The sequence below is a fragment of the Vanessa atalanta genome, chromosome 2, assembly GCF_905147765.1.
Source record: "Vanessa atalanta chromosome 2, ilVanAtal1.2, whole genome shotgun sequence".
NCBI lineage: Eukaryota > Metazoa > Arthropoda > Insecta > Lepidoptera > Nymphalidae > Vanessa > Vanessa atalanta.
In genome coordinates, this window is record NC_061872.1 from 204,278 (window position 1) to 224,049 (window position 19,772).

Sequence of the window (19,772 nt, forward strand, 5' to 3'; positions counted from 1 at the left end):
ATGCGTTACAAGAGTATAATGATGTCAGTTTGAGTTCGTATTCCAGTCAATATTCCTATATTGTTTTTTTCATTAAATTAAATTTAGTTGTACCAGGGGCCGCTTAGTGAAGTAATTTAGTTACTAAATAGACTATATTATACTAGATATCTAAAGAGAGACCGACATAGAACCGATAAATCTTTTAAATTAAATTGTCTCAGATTTATACATCGTCCTAAAATTATTTAACAAATCACCTAGATAGTTAATTCTTATTTAAATAATATACGTAAAGAAAAGTTTTTAATATATATTTTTTAATTTAGTTTAATTTTTAAGTTCTTTACTTTTTTTGTTACTTCTTCAAATTATAATTATTATAGTCTTTGAAATTAATGTTTTACTAGTATTTTTTGTTTTAATTAGCCAGTATTAGTAGTAACTTTTATGAATGCGGTGTTTAAGTATGTTAGGTAAAGTTAGACTTTTACTACAATTTTATTGATATTTTAAATAATAAGTAATTTTGTATATTTTAATAAGTAAAGATTAATATATCCAAAATTTTGCTGGAAGCTGCAGATTTTAATTTCAGGAATGTCGTATAACATGGATATAACAGCTTTAATAGCAACGAAGAGCGGCGGGCGCTATATCGTTATTAATATTTTTTAATTAAGTTATTTATTTATCCTATAATTGGGGAGAAATGTTTTTTTTTAGCTATTTTGTATCACATGACAGTTTCGATTGAGTAAATTATAGATGAATACCAAAAGCTGACCGCTAATTGGCTTTACTTGAGTCACATTGATTCCCTTTTTTTCGGTAATTGTTACCGGAAAATTCACTGTTAAAGTACTTCCTATTATAGCATACAGCATTTTCTCTACTACTCAAAAAATTAAAAACAATTAGCAGTAATCTATATGTTAAGACGTGATGCAAAGGCTTTGTACCGCGTTTTAAGGAAAATTACGTGGAGGTGTATCAAAACTTTGGCTTGTTTAATTTGGATACGGAGCAGGAACGCGGAAAGCTAATATTGAAATAGCTTTTATAGAGTTAATAATACTATTTCATTACCTAATGTTTTTTTTTTATTTTTCATATTTTATTATAGTTTTTTATTATCTTTCTTTTCATCATTTTAGGTATATTGTTTTTTTTTAATGATTGTATGTTGTTTTTTTTTCTCTTTTAAGATTTGTTAAGATTACTTAAATTTTTTTTCTTATGCTTTTTTGTCTATTTCCTTAATTTGTATACGTGTACATGTTCCCGAATAAAACTTATTCTATTCTATTCTATTCTAATTCTATGAAGGTATCCCATGGTGCCTTTACCGGTCCATACTAATTGGTACAGTGAGAAAAAATAATCTTTCCTCATATAACAAATACGCCACCAACCTTGGGAACTATGATTTTATGTCCCTTGTGTCTGTAGTTACACTGGCTCACGCACCCTTCATACCTGAACACAACAATACTAAGTATTGCAACATACTGCCAATGACAACACACGTCATGTCAAACTGTAAAAGCAGTTATGCTTTTTTGACATTTATTACAATATAATGTCAATTTATCGTAGTGACCTATAAGCGACCAATAGTAGAAATAAATAATATGTAAATTACCTTCTGAATTGGTAATAATTTATTTTTATTCAATATTAATTAAAACAATGTTGAAGAAACCTTCGGGTTATATGGCAGATTATCTTATTAAATATTTTTTAACAATATTTTTTAATGAGATCGATACGTACAAACCGCGATACAACCCCTCCGTCGCCTAATATCCGAGCGGGATGAGACGTTGAGCTGAAGGGATCTGCTACACTCTGCTGCGTAATTACAGTTCACAGGGGTGTGAGGTTTATCTTTAATGTTCAATCGTCAACGACCGATATGGTGGATATCTATATCACAATATCAGAACACATTTTCTACTAGTCAACCTTTAGGCTAATCAGAAATATTGGCATATTATGAAGTTTTGTAAATAATTTACCAAACTAAGTACTTTTAAAAAAATTAATATATATAAACTCAGTTTACAATAAGGTACTTTAATTTTATAAGATAATAAAACCACGGCGACACGACAGTTAGTAGGAGTTACTTATTAAGTATTTCGTATACCTATAAAAATAAAAAAAATCATAATATATATTACTAACTTAAACTTAGATATTTTCTTGACAAGTTCATTTGTTTTTTTATTTATCAAGGTGACATGAATTTAGGTTTGGTAGTTACTGACTTTATTGAGTTCTGGGTGTGTGAGTTCCTATGTTATTTTGTAATTGGTATGCAACAATTTTACTTACTTATTTAGTAATGGAATATTTGATCGCTCATGGCTACGACGCTTGTTAGAAGCTATGAAAATAATTAGGTTAAATAAAAAAATCTGCTCGATTTTTTTAACAATAACACGTCACAAAGCCAAGAAGTTATGGGTAACGTGTTTTGCATATGAGGAAAATTGTTATAAATTGTTTAATAGGGGAATCTTCCTATCTGCACCACATACACGTTGAGTGTAACGTGCTCTCAAGGTAACCATTGTATAAATTCTATTCTCATTGTGTCTACTGTAATTTTTCGATTGTGGTATTTTGTCTAAGTCACGTCTAGTTAATGTTCACGGTTCGATACATTAATGCTTCACCTACGTCATTCGTTTGTATTGTCAATTAGCTTAAAAATAAAATAATTGACGGCGCATGGTGTACCATCTTGTTTTTTCATACTGGTTGGAAAATTGATGAACAATAATTTGACTATACGGCCGCTTAACATGAGCAATCCTGATATTGGCAATAAAATGTCTATATACTTATAAATAATTCCATTCCTTAAATGTGTCGATCGGTGGTCTATTGTTTTGCGCATCGTATAATATTCAATATTATAATATGTTAACATTATTATATATGCATGTAATCTGATAAGATAATATGTCAATATGAAAGAAGCTATAATGTCATAATATGACATTACCATTATCGGTTTCGAAATATTAAATATAATAAAATTTATTTGTTTTATTAGGAAGCTATTTTCTGATGATTACCTACATTACAAAGATATTTAATGATGAAATAACATTGTGTACACACTTATAGGCTAACTCAAGGAGCAGTTTTTAAATTATACTCTTATAGCAGACGTGTAAATAATAATAGCTGTCTTAAGAAAATACACTTTACTATTTGTAAGCAATCAATAAAATTATTAAACAATTGAGATAACTTAATTTAACAATTATATTGTCGGCCCAAGATCGGACGCCATAGTTGTTTTCGCGCGCGTACCGACTAGCCACGCCGACACAGCATCGTCCCGTTGCCGTTTACGGTAACGGACCGGCAGTTGCTCCTGATTCGTTCAGAAATCCGTCCGCTATCCTCTGATATTACTTGGTATAAAATGTGTGTAATTATGTAAAATAACTCGCTTGATATTTTAAATAATATTTTGTTTATATAATATTAAGATTATTACAATAGTTTAATATAAAAGTAAATGTTTGAATGTATTTATTATTAGTCAAATTAATTTCTTTTGTAAGTCTTTATACGGTAACCTTATGTAATTGGTAGTGATATGATTTCATATTCAATATATTAAAATAGGTTGTTTTGATTTTATATAATTTCCGTAGCTGTGGGTGACGTCAGGCTTATAGACAACACCGGGAGTGTGGCACGACGGGGAGTCACCGTGACACCGATACCTATTTACTGGTTATCGATCACTATTTATTCATACCTTTTATGCACGGACAGTTCTCTGAGCTCGCCGGGGGATGTTTTGCAGTGTAAGTAGTATTCATATTATAACGGAAACAATGTTATTGTTTTATATGAAATGGGAAATTAGTACACCTTAAAACACGATTATTTATAATATTGTCAGCCAACCTGTCAAAAAAACTACCACAACTGGACAAGGGACTCTTGAGGTGAGGTGAACGTTTGAGCTGAGCCATCTCGCTGCTCGAATGTGGGTTGGTGGGTACAAGTGTGGCAGATTGTCAACCGCGCATGTTACTTCAAGATGTTTCATTTTATTAGGAACCACGAGATGCGTTAACACGAGTTAATCACATAAATATTCCGTGGTTCTTGCTCGGGTTCCAAGATCGAACTAAATTAACCTAACGCAATTTTCGCTAAAGAATATGTAATTCTATACCGAAGATTGCGTTAGTTTGTCCAAACTACTCTGTCATCTCAGCTCTTAGATAGTAACTGTTAGACTTATTTTCAGGCAGATATTAAATATGTTTAATTAATTTTTCTACTGAAGTTACAACACGCAATAAACGAGTGTCCATGTACTAACCGGCACCAGTGATAAGGCATACCGATGGGTTAAAAAGTGTACTCGGGAAACGTTAATTAATTCCAAGCGGGGCTGCTGTCCATAAATGAATATTATTATCAATTAATTGAAATGAATAAACGCCTTATGATGTTAGACAACCCAATCATGATATATTATAGTGGACCAATGTGTGCGTCAACACAGATGCACTCTTTGCGATGGACTCTATTCCGTCACTCTCATAATCCTCTGAGAAGGCAGCGTGACACGCACGAAGACGAATTAGTTTAGTTTAACAATAAATATTTGCAAAAAAAATTAAAGAGACTTGAGAACTGATGCTCGGCATTCGCTCGCTCGCATTTGAATCCAGGTTCATTCTACGGTAGAATGTGTAAGTCTAACTTATAACGTATGTGTATCTTATTTTCTAGGTTTTAAATTATATTGAACGAGTGGCTTCGCTCGCGTTTTAGAGGTTGACCGTCATTGTTATGGCATACAATAGTAGCTTCTTCTTCTTGGAGTTCAAGCTTACTACCTCACTGAGATCGAATTAAATTTAAGAGCAGCAAGGCAATTTAATATATAGAGTAAGACAAGACATTAGGTGTACTTTGTCATTCAGTGTAGTGTCCTTAAAATGCCCATGTCAGGTAATTAGTTCACCTTCAGGCAATTAGTATTATTTACACAACAACGTCTGCAGCCCAGTTCCGCTCTATTTATAAACTTTCCCGCCGACGGAACCATCCAGAGCACTTATTATGTATGCATGACGTCCGCTACGCAACGCACCGATACATTGATCACGGTGCTCTTACGAGTCCGACCGACGCGCGACGTCTATGATTTAGTAGTTTCGCATGATTTTACGAATGCGAGTTATTGAATTTATCGATGCATTGTTTTGTATCAATTTATGTATTTGTATAATTTTAATATCTTTCTTATATTCGTAAATCACATATGATTCATGATTATTGTTTAACTACTGCATCGGCCGTTTGAATACGGAACCTGCTAAGTGTTTATGTACACATATTGTGTACATAAGATATCATCTATTATTATTTCTTGTTATATATCTATCTATTATTATTTCTTGTTAAAATAAAGCGATTGTCTGGAAATTTTTGGTTAAAATCATGAAATGTTGTGTTTAAGGTCTAATGTATATAATATCGTACGTGTTAAGATCCTCACAGTCCTTGTCTCTTGTGCGGAGCAGTGTCAGAGATCCGTTCAACAAACTGCACAACATCTCATCGCGCACCGTCTAAGCCAACAGAGGTGGCGCATATCAACTACGTAATAAAATCTTTAAAAAATATTCAATACTTATTTAAAATAAGCCTCGGGTTACCTTATTGTTGTTTTGCGAAATATTCCAATGTAAATAAAAAAAAAAACTTGAGATAGAGAGCTTAGAGAAAAAAATTAAATAGCAACAAGTTCTGAAGGTTTTATTTTAAATACTTATTTACATATTTTTAGAAGAGGAGGATTTTCCATATTGATATAAGTTAACATACATTTTTAAAATTTTCCTTAACGGATACCTACTCCGAAAAACGGTTGTATGTCGTTTTTCGCTGTTGGTATACCCACGTCTTAGTGAGATGTTCACTCAAGTAAATAAAATAGATAAGTATATAAAATCAGTATGACTGAATGAAAATGACTTATTAGTAGGCTAATATCTCCTCTCTTAATGAAGAGAAGGTTTGGAATTTACAATTATTAAACAAAAAAAACCATACACATGAAAATAAAATGTCCGAGTTTTTATATATAGTTTAAATTTATTATTTAATTGTATATGTAATTAGTTGTCGAAGTATTTCAATTGAGGAAGAGTTAATTCTAACATTAGCCTATTTGAATTATGTTTATTTTTATATTGAATTTAGAATGAATTGAAACGTAAGTCTGGTTTATACTGGCCAGTTTAATTACCTCATTGAATATTATTTTAATGAAAAACGCCACTTGTTACTACGATGGGTATTAATGTTATAAAATTAAAATATTCGCATCGTCTGTCACGTTTGTCCGACGCGTGACGCGTGACGGGCACGAGCATATTCAGCGTCGACCTGAGTGACCTGTCACTCGCTAACGATGTGTAACAAAAACAAACAAAATAATGTCCTAATCAGTGACACTCTGGCAATTAAATCTGTTAATCATAACATTTTAAAGGCGAGACTAAATATTATTATATTATTCTAAGGTATATAAAAAGTTTAGGTAAAATTTTATTTAAACATTAAAATTCCAAAAGAAACGGTCAACTGTGGCAGCACGAACGTTGATAGTTTTTACCTTAACCGAAAATAATAAATATGCAAAACTCGACTTTTTTATTTATTACAAATGTATTGTATTTCCTTATAAGTTTTATAACGTAGGCTATTAATATTTCCTTAATATAAGATTTAGAAGACAAACGTCTTTAGAAGCGTGTGATTTGAAACGAGAATATATTGCGGCCCAGAGACAAACGAAAATATATTGTAATTATTAACTAGCAATCTGCGGATTCTTATTAAAGTTTATACTTATATATAAAATCAATTCGAAACGGGTATTGAGCCGGTAGTAAAGGAACCTCCCGAGAATAATTCAGCTCTCATCAGAGTTTTTATATTGAAGCACGATATACAATAATATTTGAAAGATGTTACAAGATATATGAATAAGTGCATGAAACACGTGTCATGTCGTGTGAGAAGAATTGCAGTACGGCCAGAAAGATCGCTTTGCTTTATAATCAATATGTCACGAGGTGAATTCTGATTCACTTATGCACTGGGATACCTTAATCAATATAATGTCATTAAGCTCATTTAATGTCAAGTTTAGAGCGCAATACCCACAAATTGTTCAGCAGTAAATCCCCGTGCCACCCGCAGCGCGTTTCACAGCTTGGTGTATAATGTATTTCTTGGCAGAGGACAGCCGGCAAGAGACAACATATAAAATATCAGAATATCAGACATAGACGTACATTGCAAACTTCGAGCGTGAAGTGGCGTTTCTGTTTACTTGGTAACTCTGACTCATCACATATTCTAACACAAAATGGCAATACTTAGTATTGTTGTTTTTCGGTTTGAACGGCTAGTGTAATATATGTATGTATATAGTGTCACTCTAGTCCAACAAACCCAAGCGACGCAACATCTTAGTTCCCAAGGTTGTAGTCGTATCAGGGATGGTTAATATTTCTTACAGCGCCAATTCCTATGGTCAGTAGTGACCACTCACAATCAGGTAACTAATTTTTTTTAAAAAAGTATTAATTATTTCTTACGTAACTCAATAAAACAATTACTTTAATTTAGCATAATTTAGTTTACTAGTCAGTTACAGTTTATATCAATTATGACGGCTCTAAGTGTATGCTATTATCGTTTACACGCTGCTTGGCTCCGGCGATTACGATTATTATTTGTATCGTACATCAGATGCACGATTGAGTATCGCAGAAACATTAATACGCAGAACATTATGTAATAAATACTTTCAACATGAGTACATAATGTTTTTTTTTTCAAATAATTACTAGACTTGACATAATAAACAAAAAAAATTACGGTTGATATTATCAGAAAAAATATTTAAATTTTGTTATTTTAAGGCGAGGTCCGTCGTTGACAAATCGTCGTGGACAACTGACTGGCATATCTCCTGACCTCTGGAATAGCTAAATTTGAGCGCATATTATTGTAAGTTTCATGTTTGTAATATTTGTTACTTAAGTAAGCAAGTTGATCAGTAACACACTAACTACTTTTTATTTAATTATTCTCATTCCAAAACATAAAACATGGTCATAGTCGGAAAATGTGATGATGTTTAGGTTTTTCTTATCGTAAAATATTCTTCACCCGCGTATTATCGATTCTCTAAAATATAAAATTATAAAATCTCAAGCTCAAACTTTTATAAAATCTCAAGAATCTCAGTTAATATTTTTCTCTGTCATAAAAACATTTAAACTGTTTTTGAAAAGCTATTAAAAGTAAGATTGGGCAGATGCGATCGTGTGTTTCTGAGACCATTTCACCTTTGTTTGAAATACATGTTTAAAACTCAATTATGCTCAGTTATCACAAGCAATATATTGTCAAAATGTTCAGTGGCTTAATGTTAGAAAACCAAGTCTAGCCGTTGGTCCTGCGTTTGATTACTCTCGTCGTGTTCCCCGTTAGTTACGAAAGTGAATAAGTACTTTCTGTATACTTTCTGTATCGATTAGTCGCTTTGCGTGGTTTTTTAATTTATATATATAGACGTTACTTTTTAGTAACGTATATATTATATAAAGACTATTGTGTTTCAATATATTTTCTCTTTGGTTTCGAGTTACAATACACTAATCAATATACATAATATTTAAAATTCAATTTCATAATACACGAATTACACGGCCTTTTTGGCGATTTATACCCTCAGGGGAAATTATTAAAAGCGCTTTTATTATTTAGAATAACGATTGTGTTCTAGGTAATTGAATTAGTACCTACTTATGTAAACATGTAATATGTACAACGGAATATGTTTATACAGTGTTCCCTCTATAATTAGAGCCGAAAATATTACTAGGAACGTTAGTATTTAGATAATAAGATGAGCGGAGACAAGAAAGCTACATTGGAATTGGTGAATTATTTTGTAGTAAACGGTTAAATTATTATTATTCATAGATATAGGTTTCATACGCAGTCTATTGTTTTTTTTTAAACGTGACTATATTTGTCTTACAAACTAGACTAGACTATATTACGTTTACAGGAGCTGATGGCGGGATATGTGCCATTCGTTTCGTAATATAGCATCAATATGATCAATACTTTATTATTTTACAAGCTTTTATTTAACTTGCTATGTAAGTATGTGTGGGTGATATCTTGCAACTCAATTTAGAAGCAGATATCTTTAACCGATTGAGCTAAAATTTTGTATACACGTTCAGTTTGGATGACTATGCATGGTTAACTGTGTGACGTCATTCCAAATCCTGCATGGTGGAACAGCCAAGATGGCGGATATTTTTTTTTAAATTCATTCCTACAATATGGGTATCAAATGAAAGGGCTTACTGAGCATAAGTCAAAAAATTAAGTGAAAACCAATAAAGTCGTCAGGTCACTTGCCTATTATATGGGTATCTAATGGAAAGACTTACTGAGTATACGAATGCGAGTTTAATAACTAAAAAGTAAAAAAAAATTAAAGAGTAAAACTTGTTTTAAAAAAAGTTTTTTACTTTGAAGTACTTTATAATATAAGATTTTTGAAAATATAGCGCATATGTTAAGCCAACTGTAATAAATTGTTAATAATTTGTTTGTTTATTTTTTTAATAAAATTAATAAATTTTCAATAAAAAGTGGTGTGTTCTATTTATTCTTTGTTACTTCCGTTGCTTTTATTACTTTTTAAAGACTTTAATGATTAATTTGTTATTGTATGATTTCAATTTTATAAGTTCCTGTTCGACTAAAGCATTGCTTGATAAATATTTAGCTCATAACATTTTTTTTTTTTTTTTTTTATCTTTATTTATAAGAGGGTTTTGTCAATAATGACCATGTCACCCCCATCGTTCCAAACTACATCAACCTCTTCTATCTAAATAAATCTTAACTAATTTATATAAATGCCTAGCCTCTCTGGAGGTAGGTGTGGCCAGGATACTATTAAATATCCCCACATTGTTTACATTGTATTGTGGATAATGCAAAAAAAATTGTTTACGTTCGGCTTCGATACGCACACACTCCACTAACACATGGTACACGTCTTCTAAGCGGTTACATACTGAGCACAATGGAGAGTTGACTTTTTTCAAAAGAAAACCAAAGCTGTTCAGTGGAATATGACCAGATCGGAGCCTATGGGCTATGATAATATTCTCCCTACTTATACGACTATCGGCAAACCAAGGTCCACGTGACAAATTAGGCTGGATGGTATTGTACCATATTCCTTTGCTTAAGGCTCTTTCATCAAAATGCTCTTTCCATTGCTTCCAACACAAATCTTTCAACCAGCCAAGCAACTCTGAAAAATATGGCACACAATGTAAATCTTCGCCTTCTATCGTAGCATTTCGGGCCAAAATATCGACCTTTTCGTTTCCTGGAATGCCGGTATGCGAAGGTATCCACTGCAATATTACATTTTTATTATGATTCATTAATTCATACATGGATTGCATGATTGAATAGGCTATCGGAAGGCATCGAACAGTCGAGGCACACCGAGCCACATGTTGTACAGCGCTTTTAGAATCCGACAGAATTACAATGTTTTGACCTTTAATATCTCCAACATAAGACAAAGCCTCTGCTATAGCTATCAATTCCGCTCGCATAATTGAAATGGTTGGTGACATTTTAAGACAAACTTTACTGTCGTTCTGAACATCATAAAAGGCAGCACCTACACCTGAATGGTCTTTCGAACCATCGGTAAAAATTTTATAAAAATTATCATAACGATCCTGTATGAACCGATTACACAAAACACCTAATGAAATCGGATTATAATGACACTTTGCTCTGGTGACATAATCAATATTTGACTGGACAGCTGATCCAAGATCCATATTGCTGACCCAAGTTGAAAGAGAAAACATTTCTAATTTTTTACTTTTAAAAATAGGTTTATTTCGTAAAATTTCATGTAACTGAAGAAGCAGAGGTTTCTTTTTATGTCTCCAAAAATTTTTATTAATCCGTTCTTCTAAGCTGTCTAACAAAGAACAAATATCTTGACTGTTTAACGATTTACACTTTAATAAAAATTTTCCCGCCAAATATTTTCGACGTACACTTAGAGGGGGTAAGTTTAGTTCCGATTCCATCACATTGATAGCTGTAGATCTGATAAAACCACCGATAATTCGCATACATTGATTTTGTATAACATCTAATTTGTTTAAATGAGTTTTACTGCTGGTATCGTAAAGAAAACTAGCATATTCTAGTCTACTCCTCACAACGGCCATATATAAACGTCTTAAATGGCAAGGATGTACACCCCATCCAGACCCTGTTAAAACTTTAAGGATGTTCAAAAATTTTGAAGCTTTTTCTTTAGTTTCATTTATATGTTTAGACCAATTCAGCGACCTATCCAACCACATTCCTAAATATTTAACGTGGTTCACTACCTGAATACGTTCATTTCCCAAAGTAAGAAATATAATATCCCGCTTATATCCTCTTTTAAAAATACAAACTTTACTCTTAGTGGGAGATATTTCTAAACCCAACATAACATTTAACTTGCAATGAACTCTTTGAACTATAAATGCTGTGGTACAATTTCAATTTATTTTATCTTGATTTTATGACCCTTCAAACGAATAATTTAATGTTATGCAAGTATAAAATCCTTGGCATGTCGCAGGTGTGGTCCAACCATAGGAGTTTAATTAGTAAAACTGCACTTTCGTGACTGTCGGTACTTAGTAACGCTGCAGCATCATCTATAAAGATATCAGCCGTAAAATATCGTGTTTGTAATTCGTTTGGATTAATTGAAGACTTTTATGGCTTCATTACAATTTCCCTCTTGTTATGTAATAGTTATTTCCTAATACCATACAGATTCGATGACGTTGCTTCTATTTTATTCGAAATGCCAGGAGGTATTGAAACTTTAAAAGTTGTTTTTTCTTTCGATTGCATTGTCTAAATTTGGTATCACAAACACATCATAAGATTTTTGAAACTATAAGTTCGATTGTCTTAAAATTTAGCAAAGTTACCCCTTTCGTGACGCAAATGCGCACTCTTAAGATTTTTTGGAAATTTCTACTTCAATGGGGAGGTAACTATGTATGAATTTTACCCGTGTGAAGTCGGGACAGAATGATTACATACATACATTCATTCCATATTGTCTTAGAAATTAAAGAAAACTTACAATATAGTTTGTACGAACGCCACGAAACGGAAGTACCCGTGGATCTTAAAGGAAGATCGTGACATGAAATCTAAGTAAGAACTGAGTTTTCAAGTGCTTAATTTGTATTTATAATTCGTGGCGGCGGTGACCCTCGTAACAAAAGGATGTGTTGTCTATCAGACTACAATCTGTCACATAAGTACTTTATCAGCACATACTAAAGCAGCGTAAAAAATGAAGCGTCATCCTCGTCTCAATCCATCAGGCAGTGTACATAAAACCCAGGCGTTGGGAGGCTCAAGGCCAGTGGTCAAATATTGGATCATCGGAAAGACTCTTAAATTTTTTTTTGTTAGGGTGGGAGAGGAGATATCCAGGACACTGCTTTCACACATTCTCCTTAAGATGTCTCTCGCAGTCGTAGGACCTTAAACCAGTCGAAATTTACGTTTTCATTATATAAATATAATGTGTATACCAGATTTGGATCATTACATCAACCCGAAAGATTCATTCAAAGATTAATTCATTCCAATAGTCCTATTTTTAAGGTAAATTATTTTTAAATCATACTTATGACATCACCAGAATTCATCAACAGCAGACATGTGATGTACAATTTGGAAAGTCACTAGACATGTATCTAATGCTAGGAATTTAGCGAGGATACTTATTCCGTGTCTCTTATATAATATTGCCGTCCATTCGTTTTTATACGAGTACATGAATAGAACGAAATACAGACACCATTTATTTAATGTTTTAATATTACCGCTGAGGTTTACAAAACTAACAGCCAGAGATAAAAATTGTAAATTCACGTTACACGTATTGCGAAATGACCAGAGAACATGACTTACCGATAGTATTGTTTATTTAAATTAAAATGAATTTCAATCTTTTTAATAATAAAGGAAACATAAAGTTATATTCAATACATAACAAATTACAGGTCCACAATTAATTTAAGTCACAGTAAAAAACCTGATGTAGTTTATTTAAATGAATTCTTCAATCGACGTACACACACGTATATAGAAATAAATTGCAAACACAGTAATTTTAAACTATTTCTAGAAATCTCGAACGCAATACGCAGTAAGCTCACAGGAAACACGGCACATTTGCGTATCTCCGATTATAACGCAATATAAGGAATGCCGCTAAAATGTACTTACGTTAAGAATATTCCAGTGCAACAATATTTAAAAATAAACAAAAAATAAATAAAAATTGAAAATTCAAAGTTTAATTAAACACCCAAGACATAGCCGCGATAACGCTACCATGAACACATATGTCTTAACGAAAACTTACAAGTTGAAAGCTGAAAGCATCAGCGATGCATGCCTGAGTTTTAATCTGCTTAATTTTTATCAATAATTAACAAGCTAAACGTCCCGGCGTCACACGGGTACAATAAGGGGTTATACACAACTTTTAGAGTGAAGAGTTAACATAAAATAATAAAAATATTGTTTTTCCTCCTCCGGCTCGGAAATGTTTAAATTCTTTCTTTTCACTACTATGACACGCGTTTTACGCGTGTAATTTACATATCACTTAAATCAGTCTGTTTATTGTTGAAAACTGCATTAAGATCCGTTGCGTAGTTGAAAAGATCTGAGCGAATAAATGGTGCAAAGCGACTTTATACTAAGTAGAGATTTCGTGCTCGGTAGTCAAGAAAAACATCGAGTGGAAATCTACATCGAACGAAATCCACCTGGGTTAGCACCGACATTAGAGCAGCGTGGCGGGGTAAGCTCCTTCTCCTTAAACAATGAGCCCAGTTGTAGGACATTAACAAGCTCTTACTTTACGTTATGCATTATTTTTAAAAAATAATATCAATCGCTCTACATTCTCGCGCTAGTTTTTACCCATATACATAAATATAATGTTTAAGTTTTATGCGAAATAATATCTTTATGAACTAATGGGTATTTTCACGTCGCATCTGCGAGACGCGTACGAGTTTCCTCCTAACTTGACGAGGCAGGGCGCGCCAATACAGGTGCCACTCCGTCGAAATATCAGACAATATAAAAACAAGTTATAAACACTCTTTAAACCCGAACAGTGGAATACAGACCGATAAAATACCTACTCGAACTTTAATTTATTTCTAACCTATATGAACAATTTAAATCTTGTTAGTTCGCAGCCCGGTTTTTTTATTTTATAATAATAATTTATATGTCGCGACCAATGAAGCATGTTTATATTCAAAATAATAATTGATAAGTCAATTTGCTTATTAAAAAATAATATTACATAACTCAAGAATACCTACAGAATATTGTTGACGTGAGTGGTACGGACACGGAGTCACGGATAATTCGCCAACTATAAAGATTACAAAGGTCAACAGAGGACAGAAAGGTCGCAGAAAGAAGACTTTGGGTAATCGCACGTGCATGTGTTACGTAAGTTATACGTTTAAAGTGAGACTTTATTTTTGGCATGTGTTAGTTGTTGGTGTCGCATGAAAATAATCATGTTTATAACTACATGGTGGTATAGGATAGAGTTGCTGGGCTATACCGTCAATCCTGTATTGTATAGCATTAGAAGGCTGCTTCTTTTTAATAATAGAATAATAATATACGATAGCATTATACGAGACAAAACATGGTCTATTGAAAATTTGGGCTAAAAAATAATCTGTCACGAATGAAGGTAAATAGAATGAAGGAAGAGTTGTTTCAAAAGAGACCTGATTGTGTGTTTGTGTGGTATACATTTTGATGGCAGATGTAAGTGGACAATAAATTTCATATATCCATACAAGCCAATCCATACACCAGGTAGACAAAAGTGTCCCCTACCCTTTGGTATATGGGAGCAAAGATATGTGGACTAACTACAATTTGCGATTTTTAATTTAAAATAGGCAAGCCGACTGGCAAATAGGCCACCGAATGACATGTAATCATAGAAGCGGTGCTCATTACTTGCCCTGTAAGAATTCTATAATTTGCACTGTAAGAAGTATTAACATACATCGTCACCACGCTAGGGAACTAAGATATTATGTCCCTTGTTCAGTAGTTACACTGGCGTTCACGACCTTCAAACCGGAACACAACACTACTACATCAGTGTTGTTGTTGTTGATAAATATTCGTAAACGATCTTTTAAATAACTTTTTCAATAAATTTGACTTTCCGTTTCGTGAAACAGTGACAAGTAACAAATAGTATTTAGTTGTGTAAACATCTTGTTTGTTGGTTTGTTTTCCGAAAATACATTACATAAGGGTTGCGAAGATATTTCTAGAAATTAAGAAACACTTTATATTATAGATATTTTACGGCCAAACAGCAGTACTCAGTATTGTTGTATTCCGGTTTGTAGGGTGAGTTTGTAGCCAGTGTAATTACAGGCACAATAACAAGGTTAGTGGCGCATTGATGATGTAAGGAATGGTTTATATTTCTTACAGCCTTGTCGATGGGCGGTGGTGATCATTAACCATCAGGTGGCACATTTGCCCACCCCCTACCCATATAATTTTTTTTAATTCACTTAAATTGCAACTTCTCGACTAAAAACAGATAGTATTCATTCTGCTAAAATATAAAGTCTGCTAAAAGTTTAAATAAAACATCACTTTCCTTGTAATAGGTATTGCAGTGTGTCCCTGTAGTAGTAGTGTGACTTCTCCATGTAGCCAAGATATAATATGTAAGCGTGATTCGCTTGCCAAGTAGTCAGTAACGAGGTATCAGCTCTTGGGTATTATTTTATGTCAGTGACTGAGTCGAAATCATGTATAAACCTTGCAAAATAAGAAATGTTTTAAGGTATATATAAAATTTAAAAGCGGAACACAATTGTTGTTTAGACGTGTCATATAATTGATGAATAAGTGGTACCTTAACAGGATGTCATTTCACTCTTTCTTGAATTTGGTTCGTGAGTCATAACTGTGTATTCTGCGCAGCATTTTAGTTCCTCTCAGTTGATTACTCGATGAAGGATGTTGTTACTAAAAATAGCAGCGAGGCCGAACTGTCTGGACCCTGCTTCTGTTCTTGCCATTCCTATATGCGTAGGAACATGCGAGTGATGCATCTCGCGGGCGCGGTCTTATTATTCATTTTAATATTATGATTTCATCTTTAGTTTTAGTATGTTATAGCGATTGCCTTTACAACTATATTTACTTTAAATTAAAATTTATTTAAAATGATGTTTTTTCTGAAATCTGCACACTAAATGGACTCAAGAGGAGATCCAAAAGTACTTACAAAAGTATTGTTTTATGGATATTCCGATTGATAATTTAATCGTACATGCAAAAGGGGAAAAAATAAAAATATCCTGCTGAGTTTCTTTCGCCGGTTCTTCTCAGGTCCGAGGTGCTAAATTCCGAACCGGTGGTAGATTTTTGACAATCAATAAGCAACAATTAACAGGATAAAATATAATATAATTAAATTAATAGTTTCCACCAAATATATAGTCGTCTAGCCTATGTTTGATTCGGGATGGGTTTGCCACCAGCGTCACTGGAGCACTAATGTATCACCCGTCTATAATAAGGTTGGAACCAAAGATAAGGAAAATAAACTCGGCCTCAGCGATACCGTCTATTATTAACTATTAATATATGCAAAGCAATCGTATCATCTTTGTAATGGTATTAAATAAAAGCTAAATATTTCTCCCATGACTATACAGGAAACTATTGATTGAAAGGCTTATAACTCTTGACTATGAACGAGATTTAATCACGATACGATTCATTACCTAACTATTGAGTAACTTCATATTCACACACGAAAACAAAAATACACGCGAATTTAAAAACGAAATGATGAACTACAAGATGGTGTTGTGTGGCGTTTGTATCTTGATTTACGTTGCATGGATAACCAAACTTTCCTGTCTAATTTAAATGCTGTACTTTAATGTACATACATACAATAAAATATTATCGTCATGTATGATTTGATATTGAAACTATTTTTGTTTATCACCAGCTTGCATTGTTGTTTTCCGGTTTAAGAATGAATGAGCCTGTTTAACTTCAGGCACCAGGTACATGACATCTTAGTTCCCAAGGTTGGTGGTGCATTAACGATGTATCAGTACAAGGTCATATTAAAAATAAAAAAGCGTGGACTTAGTATTTATTGATTTCTAGGCAGGTTATATAAAAATTTAATTTCTCTTTACCGACATACTCTGTAGTTAAAATGGTGGAAAAGAGTAACTACTGAGTTTCTAGACGATTCTTCTCGGTAGAATCTACTTTTCGAACCGGTGGTAGCTTTAAATTTGATTCAATACTGTAACATGATGATTCAAAGGTGCTTTTGTGAGCCTCATTGATTAAAGAATATTTTGATTGGTCAGTCTCAGCCTTACATTCAGTAGTTTTCAAGTGATTGATGCACAGAGAAAAAAGATTTCATATGTATATTGAAGTAGAGATTGACAGACAGCATTGATTAGTATAAATGTGAAGGTAAACAAACCATATCCACGACGCACACAAAAACAACCTTTGCTCGTTTTCTCGAGAGATTCAAGCAAAGAATTTGAGATGTTCTAATACTCCACGAGTGGTTTGCATTAGCGAGTCCATTTAGTTTTATTCACAAAGTTGAAGCTATTATTTCGAGTTCCACTGTATTCAGACAATTCTCTGGTATTTTCCATATAATTTATTCGGAATAACAAAATTATGTTGTTACATTGATTTAACGAATGACAGTTAAGGTAATAATGTTTACGATACTTTACGACAAGTTAGTAATGTTTATAACGTGCTCGAAGATAATGTCTCGGGGACTTGAAAGGTTCTGCATTTAGTTCAAGAACAGTCCGCTGAAAATATTTTTTCAAGAACGTTAATTGTTTTTGAGTTATGCCATGACTGATTTTTATAATTTACAAAGAAAAAAACGTCGGCATCCGTTGTTTGCTATATACTGAAACCAATTTTTAGGTTTAGTAGTATTAGGTTGTTCAGTTCAGTAATACAAAAAAAATGTCTCCTCAGTATTAATATTTTAAACTAAAATAAGTAAACTAACTAAGATGATATAATAAAGGACCACATAAGTTCAATACATTTGACAGAGATTAATACTGAATATAGCGATTATTTTCAACGGTCTTCATCGTTTACTGGTATGAAGTTCAATCATTTTTGAATATTAAAAAAAAAAAACAAATACTATATATAACATCTGCGTACAATGGTATTTGATATGATTTGTATGACTCGAAACTATTTCTGTTTATCATATAATTTTCAGAAACCACATAGCACTCATCTTATTGTAGCCGTGAAATGTTGGAATATAGAGTCAGTTCAAATCAAATGTATTTTATCCAAGTAAACTTTGTAATAAAGCATTTTCCATTTGTCAATGGTTCAAACTCTACCAACGTTTCGGAAAGAACCCTCTTTTCATATAAATACACAGTTATTCATATTTATAAAATTACGAGAATAAGTGAAACAATGGGTTCAAATGGTTTTAAATGTCTAATTCCAAACAAAAATATTTATAAGTCTTCAGTTTTTCTTGAGGTTGTTTTGGTTATGTTTATATTTTTACGTAATAAGTAATCTAGTACTTTTCAAACCGTTGTATAATATGCTTCGTCATATTTTAACGTAACAATAATAAATAACTACTATAAGTGGTTTTATCCACTTAATTGTCTGATGTTTTTCAGCTAATAAGTCTTTCTCAAAAAAAAAAGCTCATTTTTTTTTTAAATTGGGTTGTGTAAAATGTTACCCCTTTCAAATTATTAAACAAACTTTATATGTTTCAAATTAACATTAAGTCCTTGAATATGTACAAATATTAATTAAACTATGGTACTCTATAAATCTTGACCACGTGGAATGGTGGCAAGAATTATAGCAGCATTTCCCCGTTGAATCGCAATTCCGATCTGCTGGGCAAAAAACGAACCAGCCCTCCTGTCACCAGTGGAGATAATGAGGCGAGGTGTTATACTTTTAATGAAGCTTTTTTCATTACTGCTTCAAGGTCCAAGTGTTTAACAGCAAATGGGACAAAAAATAATTTGACATAAGACGAATATTTGGCATCGTTTTTTCGCTTCAGATTTTTCCGTAGCGACACCGGCTTGTTTGTCTGATATAAGACGGAGCCAGCGTGTCAACGCATATAGCGTCCCTCACATACCTAAGGGGCCTTTCTCTTTCCAGGGAACCAATCCATCAGGTCTTTTACCATCATCACGACTAACTTTACGGAGCTCAGTAAGAGCAGGAACGTCGATGATGGCAAGAGCCCCATATAGAGAAATGTAATAAAATTGAAATAAAAAAAATTGAGCAATTCATTTCTTCGTAAAATTTTATTCTCAAAGCATCCAGACACAGTTCCGTCTTAAGCACAATAACTTCCCGGGTGCAAGCAGTGTATTGGAGATCCTCCCTCCCTTCCAAATAAAATTTCTATGATCCAATTCCGATAGTCCAAGTCTTGACCACCATCGGTAGGGACCCCTAGAGTA